Source organism: Erythrolamprus reginae, chromosome 5 (genome assembly GCF_031021105.1).
Source record: "Erythrolamprus reginae isolate rEryReg1 chromosome 5, rEryReg1.hap1, whole genome shotgun sequence".
Classification (NCBI taxonomy): Eukaryota; Metazoa; Chordata; class Lepidosauria; order Squamata; family Dipsadidae; genus Erythrolamprus; species Erythrolamprus reginae.
In genome coordinates, this window is record NC_091954.1 from 93,513,963 (window position 1) to 93,529,455 (window position 15,493).

A 15,493-nucleotide genomic window follows, 5' to 3' on the forward strand; every position below is an offset into this window, starting at 1 on the left:
CTATTTCTTTATTGGCATATCATCTTCATATTATCTCATCAACCATTTCAGCAAATCCCAGCTGAACTGAAAAAAAGAAAAGGTACTACAATTGCGCTTGAGTGTACAATTGGCGAGATACAAAATGAAGCATTGTTGAACCGCAAGAACTCAGTTTCCACAATTCTCTGAATCCCACCATTGTAAATTAATACAGTGATAGTCTATAGTAAAATTGAATATTTATAAAATATAATTTAGACTTCACTATTGGGCCTGATAATGGTACAGTAGTCCCTCACCTATCGCTGGTGTTACGTTCCAGACCTGGCCGCGATAGGTGAAATCCGCGATGGGGAATTTATCGACTGATAGTACTTATTTAAGTATTTATATTGTAATTGTTTGGTAAGTTTTCATTGTTTTAAGTGTTTATAAACCCTTCCCACACAGTATTTATTTTAGATACAGTATTTAAATACAGTACTTACAATTTTAGATTTCATTTTTTTAAAAAACCTGCCGATCAAGTTCGGCGGGCTGTTTAAATCTGCTGATCGACTTCCTCAGAAACCCGCGATGAAGTGAAGCCGCAGTAGGTGAAGCGCGGTATAGCGAGGGACTACTGTACTCCTAAACTTCATCACAATAAATTAGAAGTTGTGGTTTTTTAAAAAAACCTTTTCTTCTTGGCTTCTCTCTTTACCTTGTTTGCCATCTAGAAAGCCTGAACAATTTTGGACGACTTGAAATGTTCCACCCTATTTTGATATATTTATGTACACATTTACGTGTATGATTTATACAGCCATCCATCTGGAAAATTGTGAATTTTAAGACTTTCATTTAAATCGAAAAGGTATATATTAAAAAATTGCAAGATTAACATACATGCCTAGAATCACTGGCTTCTTTAAGTAAAGCATTATGAAAAAGCACATTTAATCAGACGATGGCATAATATATTAAACCGCAAATTAACAAAATATTAATGGATTGAACAATGAGCTAAGTCAGAAAAGAAAAGTAATCAAGATTAACATTAACCAAAAGCAATATCTTGCTTAAGAGCAGGTGCTGGCCTTTAACTGACCTGGTTAAGGTTATATTATATAAACACTTTCCATTCTATTAAGGAAACTGATTCAAAGCTTCTCTTCCAGACACAGATTTCCCCCTCTGATTCTGAGTATTATTTCTTACACATGGTTCCATTCCAACTTCTTGTATTTGAGTAAAAGGTTAAAGTAAACCTGAATGTATGTTAATGTACAGGGTGGCCTTCAAAAATGTTTGCAAAGGGTCTCTGTCTGGTTGATGGATGGGCATGGCCATGGTGGATGTGAGTAGTCGCTCTCCTGCACCATAGTGGGGTGGGTGTTTTTGCCCTCCCTGAGCTCCAGAGGCTTTTTTTGAGCCTCCGGGAGGGTGAAAATTTATTTATTTATTATTTATTATTTAGATTTGTATGCCGCCCCTCTCCGCAGACTCGGGGCGGCTCACAACAAAGTGAAAACAATTTATAACAAATCTAAATTACTGTTTAAAAATATTTAAAAGACCCCATTTTCTAAACACACATACCTACAAACATACCATTCATAAATTGTATATGCCCGGGGGAGATGTCTCAGTTTCCCCATGCCTGACGACAAAGGTGGGTCTTAAGGAGCTTACGAAAGGCAAGGAGAGTAGGGGCAGTTCTAATTTCCGGGGGGAGTTGGTTCCAGAGGGCCGGGGCCGCCACAGAGAAGGCTCTTCCCCTGGGGCCCGCCAACCGACATTGTTTAGTTGACGGGACCCGGAGAAGGCCCACTCTGTGGGACCTAATCGGTCGCTGGGATTCGTGCGGCAGCAGGCGGTCTCAGAGATATTCTGGGCCAGAAAATGGCCTCACCAGGCTCTGGAGGCCCTCTGGAGATAAGAAATTGGCCTGTTTCTGGCTTGCAAATTTCTGGTAGACCCATTTCCCCCTCCCTGTGCCTCTATGTGTACCCTGGATTTACCTGCCTCCCAAACGTGCCACATGGGGACTCCTAGGAGGGGTGGGGTTGGGTGGGCAGGGCCAGCCAGGAGTGGGATTTGTGGATTCTCCAAACTGCACAGAATCTTAGCTAGAGGTTCTCCCAAACTCCTGTGAACTCCCAGCATCCCTTTCCTGTAATATATCATGTGTGACACCCTCCCCCCCCCATTGTAATTTGCGCTAGGGCAATAGTATGCTGACTTGCAAGGTGATCTCTAGAATGGAGATCCTAACTCACATAATTACTTGGGAGTAAAACCATGCATTTGTGTGGTTCTGTGACCCAAATGTGAGCTAAGTGACTGGTCCCTCCCTTACACATTAGCAAGGAACGCTGAATGTGGTTCACATAAACTAAGGCTGTTAACCAAATCTATATTTTCTCTGTTTTAGTTTTTAAAAAAACATTTTGTGGAAGCTTCATTGAACCAAATGATGGGCAATTGTCAGGCTCCAAACCTAGCAAGATACTCCGAGTTATTTTAAAACACTTTTCTTTATTGTTCCTTAACTATGGACTGAAGTGTTGCAAACAATTACTAAATTGTTTAAAACCCTCTACTTGCATCACTAAATATATACTCTGAGAACGTCTAGGATGGAACAATCTTGACTCTGTTGCTCCCAACCAAAACTATATAAACTTTGCTGTCTTTGCTCCTCTGGAATGCAGCCCCAGCCACCTGGGAATCCAGTCTACACTTCCCCAAGCAGTAAAACTGAATATTTATGGCCCAATTGGATGATAATCCTGTCACTCAAAATGGAAGAGGAGCAAATGCTAAAGTGCATCAATTAATGGAGGACACAAAAGAAGCAACAATAGAAGTGATGCGTCTGGGACACCAATGGAAAGGGGATGGGTTTAACGGATGGGTTTAACGGAGGGGTTTTTTGTAGAATGAAGTTAATACATGCAATTTTGTTGAGGATTTTAACTGGCTAAATCCTAATTTAAAAGGTATAAGAGTTGAAAGCAGGGGTGAAATGCTCCTGGTTCGCTCGTGCCTATCAGTGGTCAGAGAGCAAAGAGCAGGTCATGAAGGCAGCACGAGGCTCCACCTATCCATCTGGATGCTGCCAGTTTAATTCTTTGACCCTCTGACCATGTGCAAAGTGCATATGTCGGTTGGCGGGCCCCAGGGGAAGAGCCTTCTCTGTGGCGGCCCCGACTCTCTGGAACCAGCTCCCCCCAGAGATTAGAACTGCCCCTACCCTCCTCACCTTTCGCAAACTCCTTAAAACCCACCTTTGTCATCAGGCATGGGGAAACTGAGATATCTCCCCTGGGCCTATACAATTTATGTATGGTATGCTTGTGTGTATGTCTGTTTAATAATGGGGTTTTTTAATATTTTAAATTGTAAATTATTAGATTTCTTATAAACTGTTTTTATTGTGTTGTGAGCCGCCCCGAGTCTATGGAAAAGGGCGGCATACAAATATAATAAATAAATAAACAAACAAACAAACAAACAAACAAACATGCATAAGGTAAAAGAACCCAAATGGCAGCATCCAGGCGGGTGGGCGGAGTCTCGCAACTCGCTCTCCGCCAACTGAACCAGGAGCATTTTACCCCTGGTTGAAAGTAAGCAAAATTGGAGAAATGTACTGTGGCTCTATGCCAGTTAGGTAGTCTATAGACCAAATTTTTGCTTTTCAGCAGGTCATAGAGAAATGGAGACCGTAAGTTAATCGTACATGTATTGATTTTGAGAAGGTGAATAGACTTAATTATAGAATGCTTTGTGTGAATACAGACTTGAAGGTTAATTACAGAATATTTATATAAGGAGGAAATTTATCATGTGTGAGAATAAACAGAAAGCTTAGTGAATGATTCGATATGGAACATGAATGTATGATATCCCCTTCTGTTGTTTAATGGATTTATGGATAAATGTATAAGAAATTATCATGGCAGCTGAGTTGAATATGTATCTGTATTTTGTATGCATCTGATGACATGTTATCACCTTTTGTAACATATATTGTGTGGAAAGTATGAAGCAACGATGAGTATAAGACTGAAAATTAAGAGCATTCAAGATCAGCAAAGTTGTGTTTCATGGGGGAAATGGAGTAAAAAATTGCAACATATGCATAAATGGCATACAATAGAACAAACTAATAATTTAGTAGAACCTTTACTAAAGATGGTAAAATGGTTGGAAAAAACCAGATTTGCAAATCCTTGCAGAAAGATAGAAGATAATATGTCGTCTTTTGTAAGGAATGGATGTCAAGCAAAAAAAAAATGAAGAGGACGGGGAGTGACATGATAACAGTCTTATGATATTTGAGGGGCTACCACAGAGAAGAAGGGGGTCGACCTATTCTCCAAAGCACTTGAGGGCAGGACAAGAAGGATGGAAACTTATCAAGGAGACAGCTAATCTAGAACTAAGGAGAAATTTACTATTAGTGTTCTGTCGGGCTCTCTGGTAGAATCCTCCAAAAAATTCACAGGTACAAATTTCAGACACACACACATGTTTGAAAATTCAAAACAATGTTCTTTATAATGAAAAGTCACTTAAACCAAGCCCTCTTTTGGTATAGCAAAGAGCACTTGTCTCCAAACAAACTGGTAATTTGTACAAGTCCCTTATCAGTTCTGTGATACTTAGCTTGCAGCTGTGAGGCAATTCACAGTCCTTCTTCTTTCACAAAGTGAAACACACTTTGCTCTGGTTTAGTTTCAAAGCGGGGAAAAATCAGCACACAAAAGGTCAAAGTCAGTAAAGCAGTCATGAAACACAACAATCAGATAATCCTCCACAATGGCCAAACCCACAGGCTGCTATTTATAGCAGACTCACTAATTACAACAGCCCCACCAAACCACAGGTGGCCTCATTTTCTTTGATAATAATCTCTCAGTTGTTGCTGCCTATGCATCGCTCTCCACATGCGTGGCTGTATCATTAACTCTTGTTCTGAATCCAAGGAGGAGCTAGATAATTGATCTCCTTCTGAGCTGTCTGCCACACTCTCCTCCTCCCTGTCACTCATGTCTTCTTGGTCAGAGGAGCCTTCATCATCAGATTCCACCAGGGGCAAAACAGGCCTGCAGCATGTGGATGTCTACCCCACATCCACAGTCCTTGGGGCAGGAGCTGGGCCAGAGCTAACCATAACACTTTCTGGGTAAAACTTTTGAAAGATAGAATCTTCATATCATACAGAGTCCACTGGAGTTAAGAAGCAGTGATAGAAAGCGCTCCAGCGGTAATAATCCTAGGCTGGAAGGATGTGACAAAATGGACAATACAAAATTGGTATCGGTACATGGTGGATCATATTCAATTTGAGATTATGGATAAGAGGATGAATTTGGCCAATGAAACTAATCTGCGGGAACTGATGGGACGAAGGGACGAGGACATATGGGCAGTAGAATTTGAGACCAAGGTATAAAGAAATAAATTAGAATTACTTTATAATATGTAAATAGATATATTGCTCTTGAGTTAAAATTATATATAGAAAATATGCCCCCATTTCGGTGGAGGGGTATGAATGTTGTTTGGTGATGGGCACTTTGAACACTGAGCACATTGTTATGTATTGTGTGAATGTTTTGTTGATATTATTATAAAAATCAATAAAAAATAAATTAAAAAAGAATCCACTGGAGTTGAGCAGCCAGTAAGATAATGATGATGATGATGATGATGATGATGATGACGATAATTGAGTTTTGCCCCATTTTGCAAACTATCTTGTCACAGCTGTTAAGTAAATCACTGCAGTTGTTGCATTAGTAACATGATTGTTAAGTAAATATGTCTCCCTCGTTGACTTTGCCTTCAGAGAAGTTTGCAAAAGGTAATCACAAGACCCCAGGATATTGCAGCCATCCTAAATATGAGTCAGTTGCCAAGCATTTGAATTGTGATCACGTGACCATAGGGTTGCCACAGTGGTTGTGTGAAAAATGATCATAATTCACTTTTTTAAAAAGTGATGTTGTAACTTTGGACGACCACTAAATGAACTGTTGAGCACTACCTGCAGCCCTTATGCACTAAAATAGAATAAGACTTCTTCCTGAAATCTTATTCATTTATTTATTAAAATTTGTATGCCGCACCTCTTGGTCCACAGAATAGACAACATGGTCAAGGATGAGTTATCCAGCCATTTGTTTCCAGGTTCTGTCCAACTGAGTTGGAAATACAACTTCTGAAATTACTTCCCACCTTATTTGAAGGATGTTTGATTTGGAAGCATGGTAGCGTGATTCTCCATCCTTTTTCATTATTATTATTATTATTATTATTATTATTATTATTATTATTAAAATTTGTATGCCGCCCCTCTCCGTAGAATCTTAATACTATTAATACAGCACTTAATACTATTAATACAGCACTATTAATAAATGATAGTGCTGTCTACCCATCCTTGAGTCCACACAAAATATGCTGTCCCCTTTATCATCCTTATATGTCTCAATTATAACTCTTCCGAGTTATTAGAAAAAAATGTCCAGAATAGAATAGAATAGAATAGAATTTTATTGGCCAAGTATGATTGGACACACAAGGAATTTGTTTTGGTGCATATGCTTAATATGCATTATGCATATGCATAATTACAGGTATAACAATTGGCTTTTCTCCTCTGGATTTTTTCCCTTCTCTTTCATCCTATTACCACTAACAGAGAAAACATTCATCGCTCAGGGCATTGCAGGACAGGTGGGATGAGCTTGACTTCTACATGGACCTCTCTAAATGGGTTTATTTGTTCTCCCTCCACACACAATTTGTGGCTCTCCCATATTAAAATGCTCTGAAATAAAGAAATACACATGAAGATACTAGGAGAGAAGGACCCTAGCACAGAAGTAGCCCTAGAGAAGATGGAGATGGTGCAACCATGAATGTGTACCTAGCTGTGTTCCATAGAAATGAAGATGTGGGTCTGGACATCTGCTGGCCAACCATGATCCTTAGTTCAGAGCTTGTCTGAGAAGTTGATAGATTTTTTTAAGACCTTAGGAGAGATTTTAAGGCCTTAGGAGAGATGTGTGACTCATTATCCTCAAGTTATTCTCTTCATGGTTACCAATGAGGATCATACACTTTGTTGGGTTATAAGACATGTTCAGTTCTGACAATACAGTACTGTTAGTCATTCCAGAAAGACTTTCCTCTACAAAATAAGGGGCAACTACTACTAAAAATCCCTAGGGGAAGAAAGATCTGTGTCACCTTTAAGTAATCAGTTGTATTAGATCGCAATCTCATGGGAATTTACTAATAAAGTAGACTTGATTCAAGGAAGTTTCCCACATAATAAAATTCAGGTCACCATACATAGGCTGCAAAAAAGCCAGACAGCCAGAGAGTAGAGTGTAAATAGGGAAAACAGTACTTCTATGCAGCCATCCAATCCTTGCTCAGATTTTGCAGCCCTAATAAAAAGGTTAGTTTTAAGAGTGGCTCAACTGTCTTTCTGGGTTTAATACAAAAGATGAAAAAAAATGTATTTCTTTGAAAATAAGGGAGAAAGGGGACTTAACCTTTTAAAGAAATGATTAGAGGAAATCACATCACAGGTTGAATTTGGTTTTTAAATAGTTGTATGATAGAGATGTTTAAAAAAAATAGAAATTCTAATATCTTTAGCACTCTTGGTAATTTTTCCACAACTACTGGGCCAGTTTCTGTCCTGTTACCTGCCATCACTTTTGACATTTTCTCCTTCCACCAAGGAGGCCAATTCTCAACCAAACTCAGCAGGAAAAAAAATGACTGTTTAGGATTACTGTAGCCCATAATCTTGGATTCAACAGTGCTGGATCTCTTAAACTGGTGTTTTGGAACTAAACCAGTACTTTTGAAGCACTGTCTTCAGCAGAAATGCCAAACCTGTGAATCTATTGAGGCTCTTTTCAAACAATTGAAGTATCAAACCCCCCTTTAAAAAAACGTTTTCCCCACAACTACCAGTTGCCAATCTGTTTTAAGTGAGGCGAAGTAGATACTAAAATGTCTAGATTCTAAGAATCTGAAACAATTCTTGGATGTTCTGTTTTGTTATTATTATTATTATTATTATTATTATTATTATTATTATATATTATATTATATTAATTATATTAATTATATTATATTATATTATATTATATTATATTATATTATATTATATTATATTATATTATATTATATTATATTATATTATATTATATTATATTATATTATATTATATTATATTATATTATATTATATTATATTATATTATATTATATTATATTATATTATATTATATTATATTATATTATATTATATTATATTATATTATATTATATTATAATAATAATAATAATAATAATTATTATTATTATTATTATTATATTGATGGTCTTTGACTGTAATAAAGGTCTTTTTTTTTAAAGTGAGGCGAAGTGATGTGCCACAACATCAATTAAGATCTTTATACCTGTTTCTCTAAAAGGAAATCTTACTAATTTTAGGGTAGTTATTTCTGAGCAAGCCTTTACAGGAATGTCCTGCTGGCTTCCTTTAGAAAAATTGTTTACCTCTTAATTAGGGATGAGATAAGAACTATCCAAAGAGAGGACATAGATTCTATCCCTGCTTACTTTCAAGTCTCATTTATTATAAATTCAATGTTTGTTGCTGCTGCCGCTGCAAATAGCAGCAGCAAAGTACTACAAAGTTCCAATTAAATCCTACTTCTTCGAGATGGGACTCCTCTTAAATGTCCTTAGGACTAGTGGATTTCCTGCCAACAATCCTATAAGTACTTTGCTCAAAAGTCAACTGGACTTTCCAGCAAGCAGAGTTGGAATGTTTTGCCCATTTTTACGGGATGTTGTGGATTCGACTGCGCGGCAGTTTAGAGGGCTGTAACACGAGATGGGATTCCGAAGCGTTCCTCTGCGGGTAGTTCCATCGGTTTTAAAAGCAAACACTTTGTTTTCTCCTGAAAACAAATTGGCCCGAACTATTTTTGAATCCCAGAAAGGAAAGAACGCATCGGGATAGCGGAAGAGTCGTTTGGATCAACCCAAAGTATCCCCTTTCAAACCTCTTTGGTCTTAACAACTATGTGTAAGTGAAGTTCCTTCCCTCCTCCCCAAATATGAAGAGAACGCAAAAGGCCTTCGGTCCGGGGAGACACGCCAAGAATACTTCGGGGTTCCTACACCCTTGGAGCCGAGGTGTGTTACTCCGGTAATAGGATTCGCTCCAATCAAAGCAACGTTTGATGTTATCGGTGATACCCGCCTAATGTCTCATTCCCGAGGGGGAATAAAGTCCGCTGGGTCAGGTGAGTTACTCTTGGGTGAATGGACAGGGAATATGCTATGACCTCGGCATTCGGGTCGTAAACACACTGAACTAAAATAAAGCACTGCTTACTGCCCGGCGTTTGAAAGTCAGTGTTAACATCATAACAGAGTAATGTCGTGCACAGGTGCCTCATGATTCTTGATAAATGTTTCTCTTCTTTTATGTACACTGAGAGCATCTGCACCAAAGACAAATGCTTTGTGTGTCCAATCACTCTTGGCCAATAAAGTACTGTACTGTATTCTATTCTATTCTATTCTGGAATGGAATGGAATGGAATGGCACCAAGACGAATTCCTTGCGTGTCCAATCACACTTAGCCAATAAAGTATTCTATTTCATTCCATTCCATTTTACTCTACTCTACTCTACTCTATACATACTCATGCCTGGGTGTTTTGCTGCTTCAGTTGCCAATTATGAGACATTTTGTGTCCTAGGTTCTCTTTCTTCAAAGCTTTATCATCGCCTCCCGAAGCTTGCGTTGCTCCATTCTGAGCCGATTGCCAGTATCAATAATGTTGGTTTGACTTCGCCGGCCACTTTTCCCACGCGTTACTTAAATCGCTCCTTGATTTGCGGTTCATGGAGACAACGTCAATCTAGATTGACTTGGACGCGAGGTTTGCAATCTGAGGGTCCCCCTCGCCACCAAGTCACCTTTCTTTGGGTGGAGCCCCCGCTCCCAATAGACTAACAGGGATAGTAGGGATGGATTTGAGAAGTATCAGATGGGGGAAAGACTGCGAGAGGGAGGCTTGAGCGGCCGAATGAAATAGTGGATAATAAGAAAGGAGTTATTGGGGGGGGGAGGCAGAGAAGGAGTTGTGGGGTGGGGCAGGACAGGGCAGGATACAGGGGATGAGACCACTTCTTCCCTGGATCTACTATCTCCTCTGGAGAAGTCAGAGAGAGTAGGAAGAACTGGTGGTGGTAATCCTGCGAACCAAAGGCTGCGTTTTCGGAGAAGGGAAATAATAATAATAATAATAATAATAATAATAATATAATAATAATAATAATAATAATAATAATAATAATAATAATAATAACAACAACAACAACAACAACAACGGCAACGGCAACAACAACGGCAACAATAACAACAACAGAATTGGAATGATCCTTGGAGGTCTTTTCGTCCAACCCCTGCTTAGACAGGAAACCCTACACTACTTCAGACAGATGGTTATCCAATATCTGCTTTAAAACTTCCAGTGTTGGGGCATTCACAACTTCTGGAAGCAAGCTGTTCCACTGATCAACCGTTCTGACTGTCAGGAAATTTCTCCTTAGTTCTGTCCTTGTTTAGAATGATTGAGAAGCCATCAGAATCGAATCCTGCTGGATTTCTGGAATTTGTTTAGATAGTCCATGCACCACCCTTCATTTAAATCCAGGTCGTTCTAGATTCCATCTTTCCCCCTCCCGGTGAAATCTTGAATCTGTCTACCTCTGGGGGAAAATAATTCGTGTCCCAAGCCACTACTGTATTAGTTCTTATGCGGTACAGTGTTCCAATTTTTCTCAGACTCTCAGACGTCAAGGCTATCTTGGACTTCAGCTGTCATGATAATCAGCTACCATTCATTCCCTCGGCCAAGTTGTCAACAAATTATGGGGATTGTACCACAAGTTTGAATTATACTGGTGCGTAGACGCGCGTCTTTCCTGCAGGACACATTGAAAAATCAGGCTGATTAAAGTCAACGGGCACTACAAACCCAAGACCGACGTTCAAGTCAACATTGGGAGTCAGGTTGGCTTGTAATGAACATGACAACAGGATCCAGTATTCAAGTGAAATGCGTCCAAGGGAAGCGCGGCCAGGATTTCTGCTTAACCAGAGGCCCAAATAACTTCGGACTGACTGGGTCCATTAATTCTTCCTTTTCTGTATGTGTGAGCTGCGGTGGCAGAACATGCTAGCTGGGTGTTTTGATCCGCTTCCTCCCGCGGCAGGCCTTTTGACCCTGGGATAACGTGCAGGAAAACCACTCCCGACCACGAGAAAACCGACTTATTTTGTAAACAATAAAACACGTTGTTCAGAAATCAAAGTAGCTAATCTAGAGGTCTTCAAACTTGGCAACTTTGAAAACTCGTAGACTTCAACTCCCAGAATTCTGCAGGCACCATAGCTCCAGCACAGCACAGCTTAGCTGGCTGGAGAATTCTGGGAGTTGAAGTCCACAAGACTTCAAAGTTGCCAAGTTTGGCGCTAACCCTTACAAGTCGCCGTGGGAGTGAAAGGGGGGGAGCCCTGAGCTCTGCGCGGGTGGCTCAAGAGCAGAGATTTGGATAGCGCCCGACTTAGTTGTTCCCGAACCAGTATTTGTTTCATCGTGGTTTATTAAAATAACCACGAGGTTTGAATCCACAAAACAAGCTGAATCGTGATGCGGTTATTGGGATTTTGGCTTTGCCTGCCCAAGCGTGCAAGGATTTGCCAGAAATCGCCCTTTATCCCTATGCTATTGATTTCCCCTGGGGGTCCCTTCTACGGAAATTGGTTGCTATAACTGAATTGCAGCCCGACTTCATGCCCTGGATCTGATTGAGCGCTGCCCTAACCCTAAATTCCCGGGCAAAATACGTCAGATCCAACGTTGGGGGGAACCCTTTTGCAGGAAAGCGAATCCGGCTTTCGGTCATATTTTGACTCCTATGGGGAATGGCCGGATCCACTTCCACTGAGGATGGTGTAGAGGCAATGGGTTTTAGCGAGGAGAAAGATCCTTTGGGATCGCATTTATAAAGGGTTTGTGGGACATCTTTCTGCAGAATCGATAGAGCCCGGTTGTTTCATTCAATGCAATTAGCATCACGGATAACAACTGTGGAAAAACAAACTATTTACACACACATACACACACCCCCCCCCCCCCCCAAAATAGGTTCTTTTAACGGAAAGAACCTTTTGGATTGTCTAACTTTCCAATATCTCCAACAAAAGGAAAGGGCATGCAAGCGAACCCTACAGTATAATTAGATTCAGCCCTAATTTTGTGGTCTTAAGTATCAGGAAGAAATCATCACGGGAACCCATAGATTTATTTTCTGGAATTGGGATTTATAGGATTGCATTGTGCTTTTTAAAAAGGCGTGGGGAACTGTTGAACCCTGCTGTACAATAGCACAGACCTTTTTTTTCCCTGTAGCGGAAAAACAGCAAAGAGATTGAGAAGAAAGTCACATTTCGAAAATGAGGAATATAAAGATGTGTGGTGATGAAGGGCCGACCTCCCTTTGACAGATTTGGTTGCTCTCTAAAGTTTGCAGAAAATATGTAAGTAACCACGCGTAAAACACACAGGAAGCAGAAACCCAAGAAGATAAAAGAAGGGGGAAATAAATTTGAAAAGGTAGAATGGCACTATTGATTTAATAGAATCAGGAACAAAACTTGTGCGAAACCATCAATTAAAATTTTACTTTCTCATTTTTTTACCCATTCAATAGATTTGCAAAGTGTCTTAATTCATAACTTGGCACTTATTGAAAACTGTGAATTCGACAATGAACAAATAAAAGCGAAGCAAACCTGAGTGGAACAAACTCTCGTGCCGACAACACGGAAATAAAATATCAGCGTTTCTTTCTTCTTGGCCACTTTTTTCTTTTCCCCTCAATAACTTAAAATACACTAGAAAAAATACGGTCATTATAAATAATTTGTTTTGTTTTCATGGAGAACAAATAATTATAACGCTCTGTTCCTAGCAGAGTTCAATTCGCAGAGAGATGTCTCTCCCCTTCCCGTTTCATTTTCTTGGCAAAAAAGAGAGCGCGCAGCTCTGGCTTGGAGCGAACGGACGGACCGGCTACTTCGCGGTCGCTAAGATTACCGCTATATATATATATTTATATTTATATTTCTTCAGAAAAGAAAAAAATACATTGATATAGATTATGTAACATCACAAGGTTACGGGAATGGATGCACCTTTATGAGATCGGATCGAAAGATTTGACGGAACACTCAACTCACCAATTATTTACCACCGAAATAAATGCTTCTGTGCACCAGTATCTTTCTTTTTAAAAATATACTTCGTACCCCCTGCCATTATTAGAGGTGGCCTTACGGATGGCCGTGGATACTCTTCCGTCCGTACAGCGAAACAGAGGAAGAAGACATCTAAGGTTAGTAGAAATCCGACAGCCAAACAAGCTTCACCCGAAAAACAAAGCTACATAGACACCCCATTGAAATCAACTGGATGACAGCTGTTGGCCACGGATCCTGTTGATCTCAATGAGAGGTTGTGAAAGTGTAGGCAGCCTTGGCGTGGGGCTGGGGAGGTCCAAAATGTATAACGTAATCGTGGCTTCATTATTAGAATTTATCTTAGGAACATAGAAGACTGACGGCAGAAAAAGACCTCATGGTCCATCTAGTCTGCCCTTATACTATTTCCTGTATTTTATCTTAGGATGGATATATGTTTATCCCAGGCATGTTTAAATTCAGTTACTGTGGATTTACCAACCACATCTGCTGGAAATTTGTTTCAAGCATCTTTTCCAGGAAGCTGGATGTTTGAACCAAAAACAGGGATGGGGCAGTTTTCAAGGACTCATGATTCTCGCCATCTCTTTTGGAAAATAAGTCAGTGTCATCAATAAAACCTATGGCGGGGGAGGAGTGTCTGCAGATGATTTTTTTAAAAGTCCAAATAGTGACTGGTAAAAGTCAGGGGGAGGAGGCTTCCATTGCACCCTGGCCGCTGCTATTTTTAGCAATAGCAATTACACTTATATACTGCTTCACAGCCCTCTCTAAGCGGTTTAGAGAGAGTAAGCATTTTGGCCCCCACAACAATCGAGGTCCTCATTTTACCGACCTTGGAAGGATGGAAGGCTGAGTCAACCTTGAGCCTACTGAGATCCGATCTGCCCAACTGCAGGCAGCAGAAGTAGCTTGCAGGACTGCACTCTAACCACTGCGCCACCCAGGCTCTATCAAATAACTTTCCATTAGTTTCTGCTGCGGTTTTGTCAGATATCCTGCAGGACATTGGTGCCCCAGGAAAGCCCATTTGAATCGAGCCTGAACCTTATTTAGCCCATTGTTTTGCGCCGAGGCTCCTGAATTTGGACTTTTTTTAAAAAAAAAACATCTTCCGCAGACACCCAAGTCAAAGATCAGGAATCTTATGCGATCATAGCTAAGAGTACTAATTGGGGGAAGGGGCAGGGATGCCCCATTGCTTTCGATGGGATCGAGGGAGGCCTTTTTTTCTGCATTGCGTTGCGCAGTCTCCCTCCCGACCTCGGTGTGTGCTTCTTTCCTTGACGGATTTCCTTCTCCTTCCCAAGATTTTCGGATGCGATGCCAACGAGGGATGCCAAGAAGTGTTTTGGGGTGTTTTTTTTTTTAGAAAAATAATCATCGTAATTAACCGAACCCCATGCAGACCCGGAAAGACAGTCCTAGCAAAATATTCCGACTTAAAAGTTTAGCCTTGGAAAGAGGAGGGAGGGAAGATAAAAGAACCGCGCGTCTTTCTTCTCTCCCCTCCCCTTACTCATCCTCCCCCTTCCCGCCATTTGTAACCGTTCCTTTCCCCCTCCCTTCCCCCCGCAGTCTCCACTTCTAAGTTCGTAGCTGCTCGAGCTCCGGCTTTATCAGATGCAACGTGAAAGGAGGCCCGCCTCTCTTATCCACTTTTCCTCGCATTAAAGTGAACTTCGCAGGGAAAAAAATAAAAAGGGTCCCTGTGTGAACTTCCCAGCTGCGCGTCTACGGTTCTTCGAACTCTCTGAATAAGCCTTGCGCTTCCCTCTCTGTTTTTATGAGGGAGTCGCCTGGCCGTCGTCCCTCCTCTTCTCGCTTTGTCAAGCCGGAGCGGGAAGGCAAACATTTATTCCCCCCCCCCAACTCCCTCGGTCAAAGAAGCGAGCGTTGTCCTCCCGCCCCGCCATTGCGTCGAGCCCGGACTGGGCCCCTGGGCCGCGTCTCGACCATTGAAGTCAGCCCCTCATGAGCATCCCTCAGTTTGGAAGGCGCGCGTGCGCTCTAGGGTTCGGCCTCGCTCCTGAAGTGATGAGGTCGGTCTCTGTCAGTAGGCGGAGCGCGCGGGAGGGTGGCGGGGGCGAGTCTGCTCCACGGGGGCCCCGCGCTGCTGCTGCCGCCTGCGGTGGGATCGCC